A 21,442-nucleotide genomic window follows, 5' to 3' on the forward strand; every position below is an offset into this window, starting at 1 on the left:
CTCAGGAGTATGGAATGGCTAAGAAGTAACTAAAGAAATGCTCTACATCCTTAGTCATCAGGGAAATGCAAATCAAAACAACCCTGAGATGCCACCTCACACCCATCAGAATGGCTAAGTTCAAGATCTCAGGTGACAGCAAATGCTGGCAAGGATGTGGAGCAAGAGGAATCTCCTCCATTGTTGGTGGGACTGCAGACTGGTACAAACATTCTGGAAATCAGTCTGGAGGTTCCTCAGAAAATTAGACATTGTACTACCTGAGGACCCAGCTATACCACACTTGGGCATATACCCAAAAGATGCTCCAACATACAACAAGGCACATACTCCACTAGGGACATAGCAGCCTTATTTATAATAGCCAGAAGCTGGAAAGATCCCAGATACCCTTCAACAGAGGAATGGATACAGAAAATGTGGTACATCTACACAATGGAGTACTACTGAGCTATCAAAAACATTGACTTCATGAAATTCATAGACAAATGGAATGAAGTAGAAAATATCATCCTGAGTGAGGTAACCCAATCATGGAAAAACTCACATGACATGTACTCATTGATAAGTGGATATTAGCCCAAATGCTCAAATTACCCAAGATGCACAGACCACATGAAACTCATGGATAACCAAAATTCTGATGCTTCACTCCTTCTTTAAAAGGGGAAGATTAACCATAGGAGAGGTATTCTATTCTTTAGAACAGAGCCTGAAGGAATGGTCATTCAGAGTCTACCCCATATTTGGCCCATACATATACAGCCTCCAAGCTAGATAAGATGGATGAAGCTAAGAAGTGCAGGCTGACAGAAACCGGATATAGATGTCTCCTGAGAGGCACAGCCAGAGCATGTCAAATAAAGAGGCAAATGCTAGCAGCAAACCATTGAACTGAGAACTGGATCCAAGTTGGAGGAATTACAGAAAGATTGAAAGAGCTGAAGGGACTTGCAACCCCATCAAAACAACAATGCCAGCCAAGCAGAACTCCCAGAGACTAAACCACTACCCAATGACTATACATGGACCGTCCCATGGCTCCAACTGCATATGAAGCAGAGGATGGTCTCCTTGCACACGAATGGAAGGAGAAGCCCTGGGTCTTGTCAAGGCTGGACCCTCAGTTTGGGGAATGCCAGAGAGTTGGGAAAGTGGGTGGATGGGGAACGGAATACCATTATAGAAGAATGGGACGGGTGGCATTGGAGCTTATTTCTGGGAAACCAGGAAAGTGAATAACATTTGGAATGGAAATGAAAAATATCCAATTAAAAAAAAGAACAACAACAACATGGCATTTAGAGCTTAAATTTGAAAAATGCCACAATCAGGAGACACAGAATTGTATGCCTCTGGTTTTCTTCAAATATGCTCTGGGCCCGATTCAGTTCTGGGCCCATGCTGGACCAAGCAGGTTCCTGCCACTGACTGCTCCTACATTCCTATATCCAGAGGCACTATGCAGTTTACTCTTGGGCCAGGGATGTGGGAAGAGTTGGGCGGAAGGGGCGGTGTGTCCTGTGATCTCAGGATTGTCCGCATTTCTGGGTGTTCAGCACTCTCCACCACGGGATTTTGGTGCAGGTTTCCTGATTGCTTTCATCTCCCTTATACAATGTTTATATTTCCTGGGAGATATTATAGAAAATTTGATGTTTATCCCATTAATTTGTTTAACATTCTCATCCACAGAAGAGTATAATTTAGTGGTAACTAAATATTTAAAAACAAGTATATACATTGGGTAATTTTTGCATGATGAACTTGGAATTCACAGAGTTGGAAACACAGTCTAAAGTGAAAGTATAATTGCCTTTGTATCTCAGTCTAACTGGGAAGTAATTATGATGCCCAGTCCCCATGAGAATGCAGAGATCCATCCCTGCCTGATAGCCGTGGGACATCAGATGGTGAAACCACACCTCAATAAAGAAGGTTCTTAAGAGTTGAGAGTTTGAGATCACTCTTTTATTCACCAGAATACATCAATAGTATCCAGATGCAGGTAGTCAATATATACAGTTTGTATCCTTATCAAAATAGCAAATCAAATGAATGAACAAAACAACAATGAATAAATAACAAAACTTCAAATGAATATAAGGAAAACCAAATAACCAAAGTAATCAAAAGTCAAACCAAAATGTAAACAGAGGAATTGTCCTAAGCATTCTTTTGATGCTCGTTTGCAGAATTGACTTATAGCCAATGACTTGCCTTGGAAACACAGTAGACAAGCAGTTACTGATGGTAATAATCTTTTCAAGGGGAATGTAAGTAGGTCTGCCTTGTTGGAGTGAGGGTATGAAGGACAAAGCCATCCAATACTGAGTATAAAACATATGACAGTCTTTGACTCAAAGTTTTTCCAATGTTGTGGACTGATCTCCATGAAACTCTTCTGGGTGACCCTTCAGGACAAGTACAAATGTACATGTGCACACTCTTCCTGGATGCTCAGCAGTTCTCAATTGATGTGCATCAGCTCTTCTCTGAGTCCTTCCAAATGTGCACGCTTGCTCGGGAGAGCCGAGATGAAAGTATGGCCTATTCAATCCAAAGAAATCAAACTAAAGTAGGAAAATGCAGCCCACAACTGCTATGGATATTAAGGATGCGATGTAATAGTGGTGTATTTGTTGTGCACACTTAGACTCCTCCTGTGGCACTGCTCTCCAAGGGAGATCTTGTTCTGGTCTATGCCATGTTCGAGTTTCGCTGGAGAATTTTAGACCTAGCAGAGCAAGGGAAAAAAGGATTAGTGAGGGTTTGTTGATTCAGCTCTCCCTCTTACGTCAGCTCTATTCGGTTGGACAATCCAGCATTACCTGTCAACTGAGGTCATTTCCTGCATCCCCAAGTGTCATAGAGTAAATGGGCTTCGATTTATATATCAGCTTTTAAAAACAGCTAGAAATCGAACTGTGGACTATGCACAGTACTGGAATCAAAAGAAAAATGAGCATATTTTGTCACTGGTCCAGGTATATTATATTGAATAACAACATTGTGGCTATGTCTGAATCTGAGTTCAAGAGAGATATGAGCAACCTAGAATACCATGTGGATGTCTTATGGAGAACCTGCTCAGAATTGAAGTGAAGGTTCAGATTATTTTTGCAGTGAAGGAACCTGCCTAGGTTCCATTTGTAACCACTGTATCTGTAAATACACAGAGAAACCATCTCACATCAAAACCATGGGCACTGCATACATCCTGTAATCACTGAGAATGGGCTCCGTGTAAATCTTCCCAGTGTACACACTGAGCATTAAAGGTGATGGTGGTGTACAAACAGAACAGAACCCCTGTATGTGTATAGTCATTGTAAGGCAATTTGTGAGAGAACAGAAAAGAAAATGTTCTCAGAGTTTACCACAGAGGTAAGAGAAAGAAGAAGTAGAAAATACCAAGAAATCTTGAAGATCACATATATTGCATCATGGACAAAATCCATATAAACTGTACCAGAATAATACTCTGAGTAGTTCTTTAGCTGACTGAGGCTGAAACCATGTAGGTGGTCAGTCACCCACAAAGGATAGTTATATAGGACAGGAAACCCAACTGGCTTCTGCCAGCCTATGTTCCTACCTGATCTCAAAGATGTCACAATTCTTCTACACTGTTTCTCCCAAGTCACTTTCCTGGGTGATCAGTTCTCTCTGCTTCAGAGTGTCCTGCATTGTTTCCTCTAATCCTTCCTTATTCTGGTCATTAGATGAGTGTAATGTCAGTGGAGGCATGCATACCTGTGTGCACATACAAACACACACAGACACACAGAAACACTAATACACACTCCCAAACACAGAACACATGTGTGTTCACACAATATAAGCATAGTACATTGCAGTCAAGTGTTTACTTTCTGAGGTAATCCTTAATATAAAGACCCCCCAGGATTCTCTGAAGGCATAAAAACAAATGTTGAGTGGGATATGTACATAGCAGGCATAGCCTATAGCCTATAAACAACTCAGTCAGTGTTGTGCTGTCCTCCCATAAACCAACATAGAATCATGGTCCTTGCCTTATTCCCCAATCTGGCTTAGCTCGTTCCCAAGGCTGTGTAGAGCAGGCTTGTTTCCCAGCAAAGGATCATATGTTGGTGGTGGATTAGACTCTGTTCTTGGCCACTGTTTCAGGCTTGCCCCCAAAGTGTGCAGCTTCTTCTAATAGCAGCTCTCTTTACCTTAACTTGAATGACTTCGTGCCCAAGGCTATTGGAACAGAATCATAGGAAATCTCCATACCCAGGATACAAATGAACAGTTTTTCTCCCCATAATGTGATTGTGTCACAGATATTTTGAGTAAGTAAGTAAATGCTTGCATGGATTATCTTACACTGAGTCATAATGCATGGAATGGCCCCACCGTATAGTACATTTTCACTCCCTTAGCTGATGGACGTCTGGACAGATTCTCCTTCAGGGCTGCTCGGGGACTACCACAGCACTGATGAGCCCTAGTTGCTCTGTTGACACCTACTCCTTGTTCTGTAATCTTTGGGTCAACTAAAACTTCTGTTCCAATTTCTGTACATGGCTTCTCATAGGCCTACCTGTTCTTACACTACCAGACCTGTCTTAAGATCCTCATTCCTCCTATCCCCCACTGAGGCTGACTTTAACTCAGAGAAAATGATGTTGACTAACAGCCCTTGCAGAATGCTACACAGATAACACAGGGGATGCTTTAGGTTATTTGTGCATCTAAAGCCGCTCCTGAACCTGCCCTGTTCTTGAACCACAGCACAGCTATGGGGCTTCTGCTGGATGCCAATACAACTCCATGCAACTCAATTTCTCAGTGAATACAATCCAAGCCAGACTCCAAGGTGAAGTTGTACTGTGCCAAGGTAGCTGGAAAGAAATGGGAGCAGGCAATGTGTAAAACAAGCTTGGAGAAGACACAGTGAGTGACATAACCTTTCAGTGGGCTTTCACAATTCACAAAGGACAAAGAAGGAATATAAACTCATGGATTTTATAGAGAAGCCTCCCCCTTACCTCCATGTACTCCATTCCTTTAATGTGCTCCAAAGGATTTCAATGCAGATTGGTAGGTTTGCCCCTAATACCGTTAAAATTGAACTTTACAAGTGCTTTTGTGTCCTTTTGCTGTACAGAGCTAGGAGGAGAGGCCAAAATGATTGGGCTGCTGTATTTGATGTTTCATGACGCAAAGTGAACTCTCAGAGTGGTTTTCTCAGTAAACTTGGAAATAGGCAACACAGTTATATTTTTGCACAAACTAAAACACAAATACACACACATGCACACACACACATTCACACACACACACACACACACACACACACACACACACAAACACACACACACTAAGGAAAACATACCTTTTATCCAGCAGGTTTTCTGTTGAATGAAGAATTAGTGGGAGCTATGTTATGTACAAGTCTCTTACAGTCAAGCAGGCTGTGCTGCCCTGGCCTGTACTCATTTCCACTTCAGGAAATCTTGCTATGCAGATACTTGCTGGACCTACAAGTAAGTTACAAACTCTGCACAGATAAACTAAACAACACATCACCAAATTCCCAAGACAGAAGAAAAGCCTCCAGCAAGCTCCATGTTGACTCATCATAGGCCCCTCACTAAAACTACCCTGCTTCCCTCATAGAAGACCTTGGAAGCATCAGAAGAAGACAGTGACTCATGGTCAGTACCCAGGAACTTTTCATCACATTATAATTCATGTGATATTAAAACAACCTCAACATCAGTCAGAAGGAGGCAAAAGAAAAGGCTACAGTGACTTTGCTGAAATGCTGCACCCTGTACAACACTGAGAGGGAATTTATCCTGAAGAATGCCATGCCCATGATATAGTCAGCAAAGCAATGTCAGCAGAGGGATGCACTATAGGATTCCATGCACGATCATGGTTAAGGCAATAAGACAGACCAGAATCTTCCAGGGGGATACCTCTATTAAGGTAAAGTTACAAAATCTAATCCTTACTTTTAAAATAGCTGAATGGTTTAGCTATTCAGAATGTGTTGAGACAAATAACAGATGTGGCAACACCTGGAACTGGACAGGTGATGCAAAGACTGCTGACCAGCACAAAACAGGAAGATTTAGGTTTGTTGAGAGACCTAGGCTCAAAGGACTAAGTTAGAGAATGACTGGACAAAATTGTATGTCATTAACTGGCCTCCCTGAATACCCACAAATTACAGGTCACCACAGCAATGCATACACACACACACACACACACACACACACACACACACACACACACACACACACACACGAAAAACCATAAGTCGGCAGAAAACAATGAAGATTCCATCATGCTGGAGGAAGATCATAATATAGATTATTCAAAGCAGGTATTTTAAGAGAGAATCACTAACTCAGCTAATTTTCCCTAGAGGAATAAAAAGGCCTAGATAGCACTCTTCTTGGTCAGAATGTGGGGTATATATGGAGAACTTTGTTCTTGAAGTCTCAAATCTCTCATGCCTATCCTCACCTTTTGAAACCCTTTCCACATCCCTGCTCTTCTAACCAACTTCAGAGTATAAGATGCAGATATGAAATGTCCAGCAGCACTTAAACAAAATAGGACTGACATGCTGCTACTCAGGTTCTGTCAGGTACCCAAGATGTATGAAGCATGAAGAGACCATCTTCATATATAGGGAAAAGGGGATAGAAAGAACAAAAGGCACCAAAAGATGACAATGAGAACCATTTATTTGGCATTTCCACCAGGCTCTCCTCCTTGCAAACTACTTACTTCCTGGAATCTCACAAGATCCCTGTAAAGCAAATGAACTACAGGCATTTGCCTCATCCCTCAAAGCTCTGTGCTAGTCTAAAGAGGGGCTCCCACATAGCACCCTCCTCCACACATAAAGGCATGTAGTGCTGTGATGTAGTCAGCCTATCTCCCGTAATAAACTGCAGATTCTAGAATAGCAGGGGCATTTGCCTTCCAAATATGCAGTTTCTTCAAAAAGGCTACCCCAACAGAAAGCCTTGTAAACGATCACATAAATGAACACTTGGATGAGACATAGGTCAGTACATGGATAAGTCAATGGACAGTTACATTCGTTTGTCTATGTTTATGGTTAGACATGAGGGCAACCTGACCTTGAGGTCTAATCCTACCTGCAACTGCTTGGCTCTGGGGACACAGATGTTCATTCCGGCCTCTTCACAGAACCTCTTTGCCTCCACACAGGATGCTGGCAGAACAGTCTGCTCCACCATCAGTTTTTTGTTCTCATACAGCAAAATCTTTATATTGTTCTTCTATGGAGTCCGTTCACGCAGGAGCTGGAAGTGCCTGATGCTGAACCATAAACAAAAAATGGTAAATACCAGCCAGCTTCTATCTGCCTGTCTCTCCTGCAAGTACAATCATCCCTTCAAGGGTCCTCATCCTCCAACATCCCCAGAGTAGAGCCACACTATACAAGTCAGCACCAATTAAAGGCAGTCAAATCCAGAGTCCAAATTCAATATGAATCAAAGTACTTCTGAAAATCCTGACACTGAGTGTTTATATAAATCAAGGAAGAAGAAATGGTACATATGGGAGCTTATATGTCCATGGTATGCTAAAACCACCTGCAGGTAGAGGGCAAATCCCCTCTGAGGGTGATAGAAGACCCAGTAGCTATACAATCTTTCCATGTGTTTCTCATGGATCATAAATCTTTAAATCTCATGTCAGAGTCCTAGAGGTTCAGAGTTGATTGATATTCCCACCATGGTGCAAATCTTTTCTATCTAGAGAATCCTTAATGGGTAAAAATAACAATCGGAGGGTTTTCTACACTCTTCACATGTAGAACAACTAAGTCCAAGAGTTACAAATCCAAGACCCTTGCCACGAGGCAGGCTTCCTGTTAAGAGTTAGACACTGCAGAACCAGAGCCCTGACTTTTGTTCAAAGTCATAGCTGGACAGAAGCATTCCCTGCCAAGTGCTGGGGTTTCATCTCTGTCAGTGACTCACTGTAGGAATTGTTCTCTTGTATGAGCTCCTTGTACTTCTCCATGGTGTCACATATTGAGTTGTTCATTTAATGCACAGCCATCATTCTCATCCCACGTTCAGATTGAAGTATAGGCAATTCAACATCCAGCCTGTGGTAGGGCATGGCCCATGGAAAAAATAACCATCTGAGCTCATGAACTCAGAATTAGATGAAATGTAAATAAAAAATATCCAATAAAAAATTAAAATTTAAGGAATGGGGGTGAGGGAAGCATGTGGTAATCTCTAAGACCAGAGCAAAAACACAACAGTGAAACCCCAAGCATGATTCTTCCATAGAAAATATTTCTATGCAAATCAGCAAACAATTATTTTGAAATAAGAACTCCTTAAGAACCTGGGGAGATATGGCTCTGCAGACTCTCTGTATAGGAGTGGGCAGAGCCTGAGAACTGCCTGCTTGGGAATTACAAGTATCAAGGGTTTGTTTCCAAAGCGACTGTTTCTAGGTCACAATAAACCATTCATAGATAGCTAAAAAAATGAAAAGTAAAAAAATAAATAAAGTTCAAATCGGGCAAAAAATAGGTGAAATCAGACTGTTCTCTGTATTATATTACTTAAAGCCAGTATATATCACAGACTTGCTCCTTTGAACTGGGTCCTATTGGTGCTGATTAAACTTATTATCCTGGGTACAGGACAATAGAGCCAGGGTACCAATTGGAGGGAGCTGACCTTCAAGAGTTGGCCAGGTGAGCATGAAGGCATTGACTAGTTCTGTAAGAAGTTTCCTCAAGTTTGTGCCACAACCTTAGGTCCAACAGAAAGTGGCAATGACATTTCTTTTGTTTTGAAAGCAGGGATTCTCAATCATTGTTTCCTATCGTTACATGAATTCCCAGAGGGCATAAATACTTTTGACAGGGCAGAGGATTTATAACATCTCCTTCCCTCCAGAGAGTCCTATCTTCCACCAAGGTAAATAGAAGGTGCAAAGTGCTCTATTGATCAATGTGGGCCTCCACAGACTCATCACTATCATGACCTATAAACTGTTCATCAAACAAATCCTCAGAGCCCATCAAAGGTCCCCAGATGTCCTGATCCTGAGCAAAACACTCACAAATACTTTCACATACATGTATACCAACCCATATTTAAGTACAATTAGAATGCCAACTATATCCAGGGAGGTGCCTTAGAATCAGTGAACAATGAACAGATTCAGGGTAAAAGAGTGATGACATGCAGGCATTTCATTCACACTCCTAGATGCAGCAAATGTGACCAGGTCCTTCCAGCTGTTGACAGAACCAATCCAACTCCAAGCACCTCAGGCTCAAGTACAAAAGAGCTTGACCCTAAGCCCACAGCACCTAGCTTATCTCAACAGGCCACACCTGCCAAGGCTCTTTGAAATCCAGGATGAGGAGTGAAAAACTCTCTTGATGTAAAGAAATCTTGGGTTAGCAGAGAGAGCACAAGACAGTGAACAGGTGACTGGGCATAATGACTACCTATAGTCCCAATCATCATAGATATAAAGGTCCAGGATTTGAGAAAGTACATCCCTCTGGAATTTACACTTCTGGGTTTCAAATTTTAGTTCTTCCAATTTCTTTAGACGCTTCTCTTGCTTACTGATATCATTTCAGGATGATGCCTTCCTACCGAAACCTGTAGATAGATAAACACAAGTGAAATTGCATATTTGATGGCCCAGGGGAGGAAAAGACCATTCTGAGTCCCAGAAAGGAGGTTGAGGAAATGGAAAGGCTGGAGACTATATGATTCCCTGAAATAGCAGAAAAGCTTTCTTCAAACTGGACTCTTAAGCTATGTCCTTCTTCCCAATCTTCACTGCCATACATAAGTCACACTCACTATTAGAGGACCCCTTGCCCTGAAAGCCATAAGCTGCCTCAGACATCCAGACATGGGACATTGTCATCTCATATCAGATGTGGTACAGGTAAATCCTGGAGTTCCTAATGCTTAGAACCATCAATCTCTAATGAGTGTGTTCAAACCCAAAGTGTCTGAGATCTTAGTTCATGACTAGGGGTGCATCCTTCCTTGTTCTTATCATCAGAGACTTATGTAACCTACAGTAATCTAGAGGATGAAGTGCTTCAACTCCCAACCATGAATGGTCCCATTGTTAATCTCATCATGCCTCCTCCTGGCATGTATTGGCAGTCGAAATTACAAAGCTCCCAGAAAAAAAGCTGCAGGCTTGCCAATTCTTGGCTCTCTGTCAAACTAATCATCAGAACTCTGGACTCTTGGTCTGTCATTGAGAAATCCCAAGGTTCTTTGTTGCAAGGCCTACTCCTGGAAGGAACGTCTCAAACCTATCTCCTCAAGGATGTTCCCCAACTCTGCCCTGGACTCACCAAGCCTTCCCCAGAACGAATTCATTCTTCCTTTTTTACTAGACAGGAGGTCTGCATCCTTCTGCCTTTTTCTGGTCTCTCCTTGATCTCTACTCTCTTTTCGAACTAGCCTGAGCAGCTGGCGAAACATGCCTGTTTGTGAACCCAAAGGGAACTGAAGGGATATGCCAAAGGCAGTTGGTGTCACCACAACACTGGTGACATCCCAGAAGATTCTAGTGCTGTCTTAGAGACAAGAGATTTTCCTAGGAAAGGCTTACTGATGATGTTACTGCGAGGTTCTGTGGCCTACCTGCTAACTAGCTCTCCGCAAATTGATCAGTTTCTGTAGGGGCCTTTCCCTGCAGTCTCTCATGTGACTCAGGGAAAACCCTTTGACAACCTCTACTCCAAAGCTAGATATTTCTCTCTGCTTCATTGGAAGTCATCAATTCTCTTAATGGGAAGAGTTGGTTACAACCCTGAATTGATAAGAGATTTTTGTTAGCACCCAAATCTCTAGGGAGCATGGATAAGGGAGATTTTTCTTAAAAATAAATCTACCACCTGAGACAACGCATGTGACATAAATTTTGAATCCCAAGGTTTTCCCTGTTTTCTAGAGGCCAATAGCTTTCTCCTATACATTTGGCTATATAAAACCTGGTAATATTTGCTTAATGTGCAGTCCTAGACTGCTGGCATTGTTTCCATATACACATCTATGTATTTCACAAAATCAATGGTCTATAATCCTACTTTTTGAAATAATCACTCCCTTTTCTTGGGATCGTAGGGATCAACTACAGGGCATATATAAAATTATAACTTTATGTCTCTTTTATATATTAAGTTGGACATCCTCCCTTTCTCAAATATAAAAAGACAATTAAATGGGACATCAGTAAGCAAACGTCAGCCTGGACCCTGTGTTACTACATTGTAACCACATAGCCATTACTTCTCAAATATCATTCTTCCTGAATTTCCAAGTCTAGGCATGAGAATATTGGGGCTGCACCAGGATCTTTTACTCGTAGCAAACATAAGAATCAGGAGGATGGGCAGGGAGTGGAATGTCCTGAATTAGGAGGTCATAGTTCTAGAAGGTTATCCTTTGCTCTCAGCAGAGCCGACATTTTTTCAACCATTCCTCACCCTCTGCCACAGGACCAGAGACTTCCCCAAACAACTGGCTGGCCTTGCTAAAAGTCCTGGCTTGGCTTCTCTTTGTAGAATAAGACATTCAGAGTCCTTGAGAACCCACCAAGAAGTCTCCTCCACAAAGGCCCCTTGTTGTCAAAGGAAAATGTTCTTGCAGAATCCTGCCATGGCAGCAGGAATTTCAACTAGGCTGCTTTTAGGTCCAGCTCACTGAGGGCAGGCCTGAGGCCCAGGTGTATCTGTGGAAAGTAGCAGCACACACTACCTCACAGCTCTCTCTCTCTCTTGGATGCAACTGCTAGAAGTGTAATACGATTTTTATTTCTTTGTTTGTTTATTAGAAATACCTACAAACCTGATTAAAGTTGCAACATGCCTTCAATTCCAGCATGCAGAATTTTGTTAAATCATTGTTGTTCCTGTTTTATGTTTGGTTTTGTTTTTAGTCCCCTCAGCAAATTTCTCTGTACCTAGACTGTTAAGCACATGCTCTGGAGGGACCTATTATTCAAGTTAGGCAAAGCTTTTGTTCTTACCAACCACTCCATAGATGATCCCATTACTTACTTTCAAATAAGAAAACAGTCATAGAGAAGTAAGTTAACCTGTATGCTATCACAGAAGAAACACATCATGATTGTGGAATTGCACCCGAATCTTTTGTATTTCCTAGTTTTTTTTTTTAATTTTAACTTTTTTATTGGATTTTTGGTGGGTACATTTCATTTGTTTTAAATCTAAAAGGTATCCTTTATAGCTCTCCTCTCATTTACAAAGAAGAATTTCACCTGTAATTGTTACTCCAGATCGTTTGGTCACTGGCTTAGATATTACCTTGCTCTGTTTCCTTGCCTTAAGCTGTGCTAGAAGCAGGCTCAAAGGTTCGGGACTCAACAAATAATGAATTCCACTACATCTGGATCCCTAGTCTCACAGACAGGAAGGGACTGTATTTCCATTAACTATTTAAAAAACAAACAAACAAAACAAAAACAGACGCAGTTGTTCTCAAGTATATTAAAGTGTGGATCGTGGTAATATAGTTATATTATATAATATACCTGGCATTCATCTTTCTCCAAATCCTAAAATTTCTTTTTTTGTTCACATTTTCTTTTTTTGATTGCTTCTTAGTAATTTTTATCTTGTTTTTTTAATTTTAGTTTTTTTCATAGATATATTTCTTTATTTACATTTCAAATATTATTCTCTTACCTGGTTTCCAGTCCATAAGCCCCCATCCTGTCTCCCTCCCCGATATGGACAGTCTCCCAAACCACTCCCCTTACAACTCCCCGACATTCCCCTGCACTGAGGGTCCAACCTTGTCAGCACCAAGGGCTTCCCTTCCACTGGTGCCCCAAGAAGGCTATTCTCTCCTACATATGCAGGTGGAGCCCTGGGTCAGTCCATGTATAGTCTTTTGCTATTGGTTTAGTTGGTTGGCATTGTTGTTCTTATGGAATTGCAAGCACCTTCAGCTCTCTCAATCCTTCCTCTAATTTCCACAAGTGGGGTCCTGTTCTCAGTTCAGTGGTTTGCTGCTAGCACTGACCTCTTTATTTGACATACCCTGATGTATCTCTCAGGAGAGATCTATATCTGGACCCTTCCAGCAAGCACTTTTTAGCTTCATCAATCTTATCTAGTTTTGGTGGATATACATACTTACACACACACACACACACACACACACACACACACACACACACACACACACACACACAAACACACACACACACACACACACAAACACACACACACACACACACACACATATATGGGGGGGCATGTGCTGAGCAGGCTCTGAACGGTCGTTCCTTTAGTCTCTGTTTTAAACTTGGCCTCCATATCCCCTCCTATGGATATTCTTGTTCCCCCTTTTAAGGAGTAGAAGCATCCACATTTTGGTCATCCTTCTTCTTGAGCTTCCTGATGTCTGTAGATTGCATCTTGGGTAATTCGAGGTTTTGGGCTAATATCCACTTATCAATGAGTGCATACCATGTGTGTTATTCTGTGATTGGGTTACCTCACTGAAGATGATATTTTCTAGTTCTTTCCATTTGCCTATGAATTTCATGTAGTCATTGTTTTTCATAGCTGAGTAGTACTCCATTGTGTAGACATACAACATTTTTCAAATCTATTCATCTGTTGAAGGGCATCTGGGTTCTTTCCAGCTTCTGACTATTATAAATAAGGCTGCTATGAATAGAGCAGAGTATGTGTCTTTATTGTATGTTGGAGCATCTTATGGGTACATGCCCAGGAGAGGTATAGCTGGGTGCTCAGGTAGAAGAGTGTCCAATTTTTTGAGGAACCTCCAGACTGATTTCCAGAGTGGTTGTACCAGTTTGCAATGCCAGCAACAATGGAGGAGTGTTCCTCTTTCTCCACATCCTCGCCAGCATCTGTTGTTACCTGAGTTTTTGATCTTAGCCATTCTGACTGGTGTGAGGTAGAACCACAGGGTTGTTATGATTTGCATTTCCTTGATTACTAAGGATGTGGAACATTTCTTTAGGTGCTTATCAGCCATTCGATATTCCTCAGCTGAGAATGTTTCGTTTAGCTATGTACTCTATTTTTTAATAGGGTTATTTGGCTCTCTAGAGTCTGACTTCTTGTGTTCTGTGTATATTTTGGATATTAGCCTTCTATAAGATGCAGGATTGGTGAAGATTTTTTTCCCAATCTGTTGGTTGCCATTTTGTCCTTATGACAGTGTCCTTTGCCTTACAGAAGCTTTGCAGTTTTATGAGGTCCCATTTGTCGATTCTTGATCTTAAAGCATAAGCCATTGGTCTTTTGTTCAGGAAATTTTCTCCAGTGTCCATGTGTTCGAGACTCTTCCCCCACTTTTTTTCCTATTACTTTGAGTGTATCTGGTTTGATGTGGAGGCCCTTGATCCACTTGGACTTAAGCTTTGTACAGGGTGATAAGAATGGGTCAACTTGCATTCTTCTACATGCTGACCTCCAGTCGAACCAGCACCATTTGTTGAAAATTCTATCTTTCTTCCATTGGATGGTTTTAGCTACTTTGTCAAAGATCAAATGACCATAGGTGTGTGGGTTCATTTCTGGGTCTTCAATTCTGTTCCACTGATCTGCCTGCCTTTGTGCCAATACCATACAAACTATTGCTCTGTAATACTGCTTGAAGGCAGGGATGGTGATTCCCCCAGAAGTTCTTTTATTGTTGAGTATAGTTTTTGCTATCGTGGGTTTTATGTTATTCCGAATGAACCTGCAAATTGCTCTTTCTACCTCTTTAAAGAATTGCATAGGAATTTTGATGGGGATGACACTGAATCTGTAGATTGCTTTAGGCAAAATGGCCATTTTTACCATATTCATCCTGCCAATTCATGAGCATGGGAGATCTTTCCATCTTCAGAGATCTTTTTCAATTTCTTTCTTCAGAAACTTTAAGTTCTCATCATACAGATCTTTCATTTTCTTGGTTAAAGTAATAGCAAGATATTTTACATTATTTGGGACTATTGTGAAGGGTGTCATTTCCCTAATTTCTTTCTCAGCCTGTTTATCCTTTGAGTAGAGGAAGGCTACTGAATTGTTTGAGTTAATTTTATACCCTGACACTTTGCTGAAGTTGTTGATCATGTTAAGTAGTTCTCTGGTGGAACTCTTGGGGTCACTTAAGTATACTACCATATCATGTTCAAATATTAGTATTTTGACTTCTTCCCATCCAATTTGTATCCCTTTGACCTCCTTTCATTTTCTGATTGCTCTCTGGTTAGGACTTCAAGTACTGTATTGAATAAGTAGGGAGACAGTAGGCAGCCTTGTCTAGTCCTGGATTTTAGTGGAATTGCTTCAAGTTTCTCCCAATTTAGTTTGATGTTAGGTACTGGTTTGCCATAATTTGCTTTTACTATGTTTAGATATGGGCTTGAATTCTTGATCTTTCCAGGACTTTATTCATGAAAGGGTGTTGAATTTTGTCAAACGATTTCTCACCATCTAATAAAATAATCATGTGGTTTTTCCTTTGAGTTTGTTTATATGGTGGATTTCGTTGATGGATTTCTGTATATAAAACTATCCCTGCATCCCTGTGATGAAGCCTACTTGATCTTGATGGATGATCCTCTTGACATGTTCTTTGATTCGGTTTGCAAGAATTTTATTGAGTATCTTTGCATCAATATACATAAAGGAAATTGGTCTTAAGTTCTCTATCTTTGTTGTATCTTTGTGTGGTTTAGATAAAAGAGTAATTATGGCTTTGTAGAAGGAATTTGATAGTGCTCCCTCTGTTTCGAATTTGTGGAATAGTTTGGATACTATTGGTATGAGGTCTTCTATGAAGGTCTGATAGAATTCTGCACTAAACCCATCTGGTCGTGGGTCTTTTTGGATGGGAGACTTTTAATAACTGCTTCTTTTTCTTTAGGAGTTATGGGGTTGTTTAGATGGTTTATTTGTTCTGGATTTAACTGTGGTGCCTTGTATCTGTCTAGAAAAATTGTCCATTTCCTCCACATTTTCCAGTTTTGTTGAATATAGGTTTTTGTAGTAGAATCTGATGAGTTTTTTTAATTTCCTCAGATTCTTTTGTCAGGTCTCCCTTTTCATTCCTGATTTTGTAATTTGGATATACTCTCTGCCCACATTCTTGAACCAAGAGGAAATTGCCTAGTACCATCTATGCTCCCTGAGCAAAGGGACCTAGGAGCAGTCAGGGGCAGAACCCTTCCAGTTTCTGCCTGGGCGGAGAGCTAAAATCCAGTCACCAGGAGTGCCTACATACCTGAGAGCAGAGGTATGATCTACTCTTCCGTGCCAAGAAATCCACCAGGTTTTCAGGTCTCACAAACTCAGGAGCACCTTTATGTTCACAGATCCGGCTAAAAGAAAGCAAGTCTACAGGAGTGCTGACACACAGGCCTACAGAAGAGTCAAGCCGCTGTCAGAGACAGTAAGACAAGAGAACACCAGAGACATCCTGATGGCGAGGCAAGTACATGAACCTAAGCAACAGAAACCAATACTCCTTGGCATCACCAGAGCCCAGTTCTCCCAGCAAAGCAAATACTGGATATCCAAATACACCGAAAAAGCAAGATTTGGATTTAAAATTACATTTTATGATGACTGAGGACTTTAAGAAAGACATAAGAAACTCCCTTAAAGAAATACAGGACATTGGGGCTGGGGATTTAGCTCAGCGGTAGAGCGCTTACCTAGGAAGCGCAAGGCCCTGGGTTTGGTCCCCAGCTCTGAAAAAAAGAACCAAAAAAAAAAAAAAAAAAGAAATACAGGACAACACAAGTAAACAAGTAAAAGGCCTTAAAGAGGAAACACAATAATTCCTTAAAGAATCTGGGCTAACTGGCTAGCCTCTGCTCTTCAACCAGGCTCACTGGCTAGCATCTGCTCTTCAGCCAGGCTCACTGGCTAGCATCTGCTCTTCAGCCAGGCTCACTGGCCTACGGGACCCTAGCACATTGCTTACCAATCGGCTCATGACTACCTGGCTGCACTGACTCCTTAAAGCCATTCTCTAGAAAGAGCACAAAAACCAAAGAGAAACACCACTGGGACCTTTTCCCATGGGCTCCGCTTAAGTTTAAGCAATTTTGTTATTTCTTTTAAAATGTGAAATACAATTTCTGCTACTCATATGGCCAAGATAGCTGGGCAGTAATCATTGCTTTATGGAATTTGATCCTTTATTTTATTACGAGGTTATCTTTATGCTGTATGATGTATCTTTAGAAAACACAACACTAAATTCCTAAAATCTAGATGTTTTAAGACATCAGTTCATGGAGAAACATAAGTGCTTACCTATCTAGACTGGCCTCTTTTGCTATACTGCAGGTACAATCAAGTTTCCACACTACTTCCATGATTTTCAAGAATGGTTAAGACAAAAATAAGTTGAACATAATGGACAGAAAGGGGATTCTGTCAAGTTGTCTTATGTGGAACAAGATACCAAGATATGACTGGTAAACCTAAAACCAACTGTTTCAGAGACCAACAAAACTTACAGAAAATACATACTTTCTTATCATTCCTCTGCCTCGGCGGTAAGTAATTTATTGAGCACCTACTATGATCCTAGCACTGTGCATCTAGGGGTGTAATGTTGAATTAAAAGTTGATAAAAAGCTTCATTAAGGAATAAAGAAAAATGAAACATATCTGAAACTCAGAATTCAATATAAGCAGCACCACCATTTCTCAACTGGTGATTTCTGAAAAATTCATCATTTTTTCCATGTGCTTCTACAAAAATGATACTCAGTCTTGATTTTGTAAGTCATAAATAGGCAAGTCATACTTCTTTCTTGGCTCCCACAACTGTCAAAGGGAACAACACCGTCGCTGTACATTGGGCTTCCCTATTAATCCTGCTTTGAATGGTAATAAATTCTAGACTTTTAAATGTGAAAACAGGTCACCAAAAATGCTTGAGGGGAAAGGTTGTTAAAATTACCCAAACTGGTCTATTCTCTAAAACTTTCACATAGCATTTTACTGATAACACAATGCAAATTCACCACAAATATTTAACCAATAAAAACAGAAATATTGACTACCTCTGCAAATCAATAATCATATATACTTGAAAACAACTTTCATGGAAACAAACAACGTACTAGGAGGAAAGATACATCACTAAAAACTACACAAGCAACAACAAAAAAAAAGACACTACACTTCTTGGTTTAAAAGTTAGTGATACACTTGATCTTTAAAGACAGGCAATGTACTTGATCTTTAAGCCCTTTAACTGTGCCCTGTCCACATAGAAACTGAAGCAGTGGATGACAAGGCTAGATGCAGTTTCACAACAGCCTCTTACACAGCATCAAAGTGGTCTATTTCATTAGATGGTTCCAGGATGATAACACAGACACTTTCACAGTTCCTGAGCACTTCTGAGTTCAAATACCACCAGTGCCAAGCTCTGTGCTGTTGACACATTCTGACCTGTCTCCTAAGGTTGTCAGCCACGAAAAGGACAGGTTAGCACCAGACACTGTTCACTGACCTATCCTAAACCCCGCTTCGTTTCTGAAAAAGCAACATTCCATGCTTGCTCCCTATCTGAGGAAGCCAAATGGTTGATCTGGCTCATGGCTCTACTTTTCTTGGCTCATCAACTTTCTTTTCCCACTTCAACTGCAACTAAGCTGCAATATTTGAAGAAAACCACCATAAACTCTGAGTGTCACCTCTTGAAATTTAAAATTCATGAAACAAGTCATGGCTTTCTAAACAGCACCATGGAAAACAAACAAAACCAAGCAAAACCATCCCAAAGGAACTTGCTGATCCGGAGGCCTGCTTATAGCAGGTAGGAAAGAATTAAAATATGCAGAACTGTAATCTCTCAGAGCTTTTGAGGCTAAAAAAGGAAATCTGTGTTTATGTTCCCTTTCTCCAAGTAATCATTTGCAAGGGGCAGTCAATTACAAAGTAGATCAGAAGAAATCTATTAAATAATATATGTTCATTGCCTGCGGTTTTAAGAAGATATTTTCACACGATCCCTGTCCTTTAACACAAAATAGAAACCTTACAGGGAGTGTGCCACCAGGATAAGCTACCTCTCAAAAGCCTGTCCTACCCTGGCAGGTACAAGGCCATTTAATTCCAAGTCAATCTGGAGAGAGGTGACAGCTCCAAGTTCCTCTGAGGATGTCAGAGCACAGCTCTCATGCACATTCCAGATCACCTCTCCATTCTTTCCCCAAGGCCATGGGCTTTCCAATCCTTGCTTCAGCACTCCAAACATCCCTGAACCCTCCTTTCCCCTAAGCAACTGGCTCACTTTGCATCGCCTCCTTCTGCCACCACTTCCCCAGAGCGGGGAAAGTGAGCACAAGGATGCTGGCCAGTCTCCTGCCTACCTTGACGCTGCTGCTGCTCACAGGCCGCTCAGCTTGCTGTCCCTGGGGACCAGACCAGCGACCCGGCTAGGGGTCGGCCAGAGCACCATGCCTCGAGGTTCCCTGGCAGGGCTGGCCCGGACTTTTGTCCCCCGGCACTGCGAGTCTGTAGTCTCTGTGGGAAACCCCGCCGCTGTCACAGCGCGCCAGACCTTGGCTAAGGCGACCGCCCTTGGCGCTACCGCGCCTTCTCGGGCTCCCGCTATCAGGGCGCCATTGGCGCTGAGGGCCCGGCCGGGGGAGGTGGGCAGGGCCGCACCTGTGGCGCCCGGGCCACACTCCGCCTTGGGCGCCCCACGACCCGCCTACACAAAGTCGCGTCCCCACGTCCCCGCTGCCTCCTCCATCGCTGCGCGAGGCCCCTCCTCCTCGCCGCCTCCGCCGCCTCGGCAGCTTCTTCCGCTTCTTCTTTTCTTCTTTTTTTTTTTCTTTCTATTTTTGATCCTGATGTGGCGCATGCGGCGAGCTCGCCTCCGGAACGGAGGACGTCATGCAGGCAGAATCACCTCTGGGGGCCTGCCGGGATCGGAGAGAGAGAAGAGAGAGCAGTCAGCTTGGGCGGAGGCGCCCCGGGCTGCGGGCACCTGGGGAAGGAAAACACGCCCCGCACAGGCGCCGCTGCGGGCGCCAAAAAGAACGCGCGTGCCGGCGCCCACCGCCGCGCACCACGTCCCCTCAGGCCCTGCCCGGAGCTCACCGATGAGCGCCACGTCCCTTCAGGCCCCAGGCTCACAGCCTGGCGCCTTGTCCCCTCAGGCACCGCGCTCACCGCTGAGCGCCTCCTCTCCTCAGGCCCCTCCTTCACCAACCTGCGCCGCGTCCCCTTAGACCCGGCTCCGGCGCGGGCTCGCAGCAGGGTGAGAGGGACACGTGCGCCCACTCCGCGGCGCAGGGGACACGGAGATACGCGTCGCGCCGGGCTCCGGGCTCTGCTCAGGCCCGTCAGTCCCCCCTCAGGGCTGGGTGGAGGCCCAGGGCGGCTTCTGACGGCGCCCAGGCCCACTGCCAAGTACCCGCAGCCATTGCCTCCTGAGCTTCGCACTGCCCACTACAGGCCGCGGGGACCTGTCCAGGCTTCGGCGCTGGCATTGTGGTCACTGCTCTGCTAGGCCAGCTTAGCAGGGCGCAGCCCCCACCCCACCCCGCCAGCTGTCTGTCACCTGAAGGCATCCCGAGGGGCCGCAAGCTGGCACACCCTGGAGGGGCCGCAGGTCATGGGGCCTTGGATTTAGTCCTGCACCTACTCTCCAGCCCCTCACTTGGAACCCAGTCACTTCCCCTCCTGCTCCTGGTGAGCTTCCTCAGTGAAGCAAACCCATTTCACACACAGAAATCAATCCTTTTACGTGCCCCTGGACTGTGAAACTCAACATGTCCGACTGGTCGCCAGGATCTGGGGTAGGAATGGCATGGCTGGCAGGCGTTGAGAGACAGAAGACCTCCCCAAAGTTTATTTGGTGCCTCTGGGTTGTCCCACGGAGGTTTGTTATTGTAGTCTCTTTCAACTGTGTCTTTCCTAAACCTGCCACCAGAGATGCTTGCTTGTCCAACCCCTAGTGGGTACCAACCAAATCAGGACCATCTTTTGGGATAGGATCAAAAATCAGTAATCAACGTGTCGTTCCCATATATAAAGACTTTCCTTACACCTCCATTCCTGGAGCCAAGGAAGAGTGCAAGACCACTGGGTAGTCTGGCAGAGCCATTGGCAGAGCAGCAGGACCAGTGTGCACTGTATGGCACCAGAGGCTCCACCCACTTCCCTATCCCAGGCACTCTGAGGTCCAGTCTCCTGCCTGGTTCTAGCTCCAGTTTTTCTCTCATTGTACTTCCTCTTCTGGAAAGGCACTTTCCCTGGAACCAGGAGTACCTGAGAGTTCCTTGGGACAGAACTTAGAGACCTTGCCCTCATTAGCATGATATGGTACCCAATTGCCAAGAAGTCTCTAAGGAAATGAGCTTTACATTCATAAACATG

At 43.1% G+C, this 21,442-nt stretch overlaps 1 long non-coding RNA gene across 28 annotated transcripts; it reads right to left on the reverse strand.

The window, feature by feature from the left end:
* Window positions 1–1,949: 1,949 nt before the first annotated feature.
* On the reverse strand, window positions 1,950–20,419 carry LOC148004498 (uncharacterized). Of its 28 annotated transcripts, XR_015624467.1 has the most exons (10): window positions 20,162–20,218; window positions 19,426–19,980; window positions 9,506–9,665; window positions 8,004–8,134; window positions 7,152–7,335; window positions 5,366–5,510; window positions 5,019–5,139; window positions 4,038–4,227; window positions 3,599–3,714; window positions 1,950–2,737 (listed from the first exon to the last, which is right to left on the reverse strand). It is a non-coding gene; the product is annotated as an uncharacterized LOC148004498 (long non-coding RNA). The 28 variants fall into 28 exon arrangements; XR_015624483.1 differs by lacking the exons at window positions 9,506–9,665; window positions 20,162–20,218 and adding an exon at window positions 2,832–2,944 and having other exon boundaries at window positions 19,426–19,835; XR_015624484.1 differs by lacking the exons at window positions 5,019–5,139; window positions 9,506–9,665; window positions 20,162–20,218 and adding an exon at window positions 2,832–2,944 and having other exon boundaries at window positions 19,426–19,844.
* Window positions 20,420–21,442: the final 1,023 nt, after the last annotated feature.

This window comes from Rattus norvegicus, chromosome 7 (genome assembly GCF_021556685.1).
Source record: "Rattus norvegicus strain SHRSP/BbbUtx chromosome 7, alternate assembly SHRSP_T2T, whole genome shotgun sequence".
NCBI lineage: Eukaryota > Metazoa > Chordata > Mammalia > Rodentia > Muridae > Rattus > Rattus norvegicus.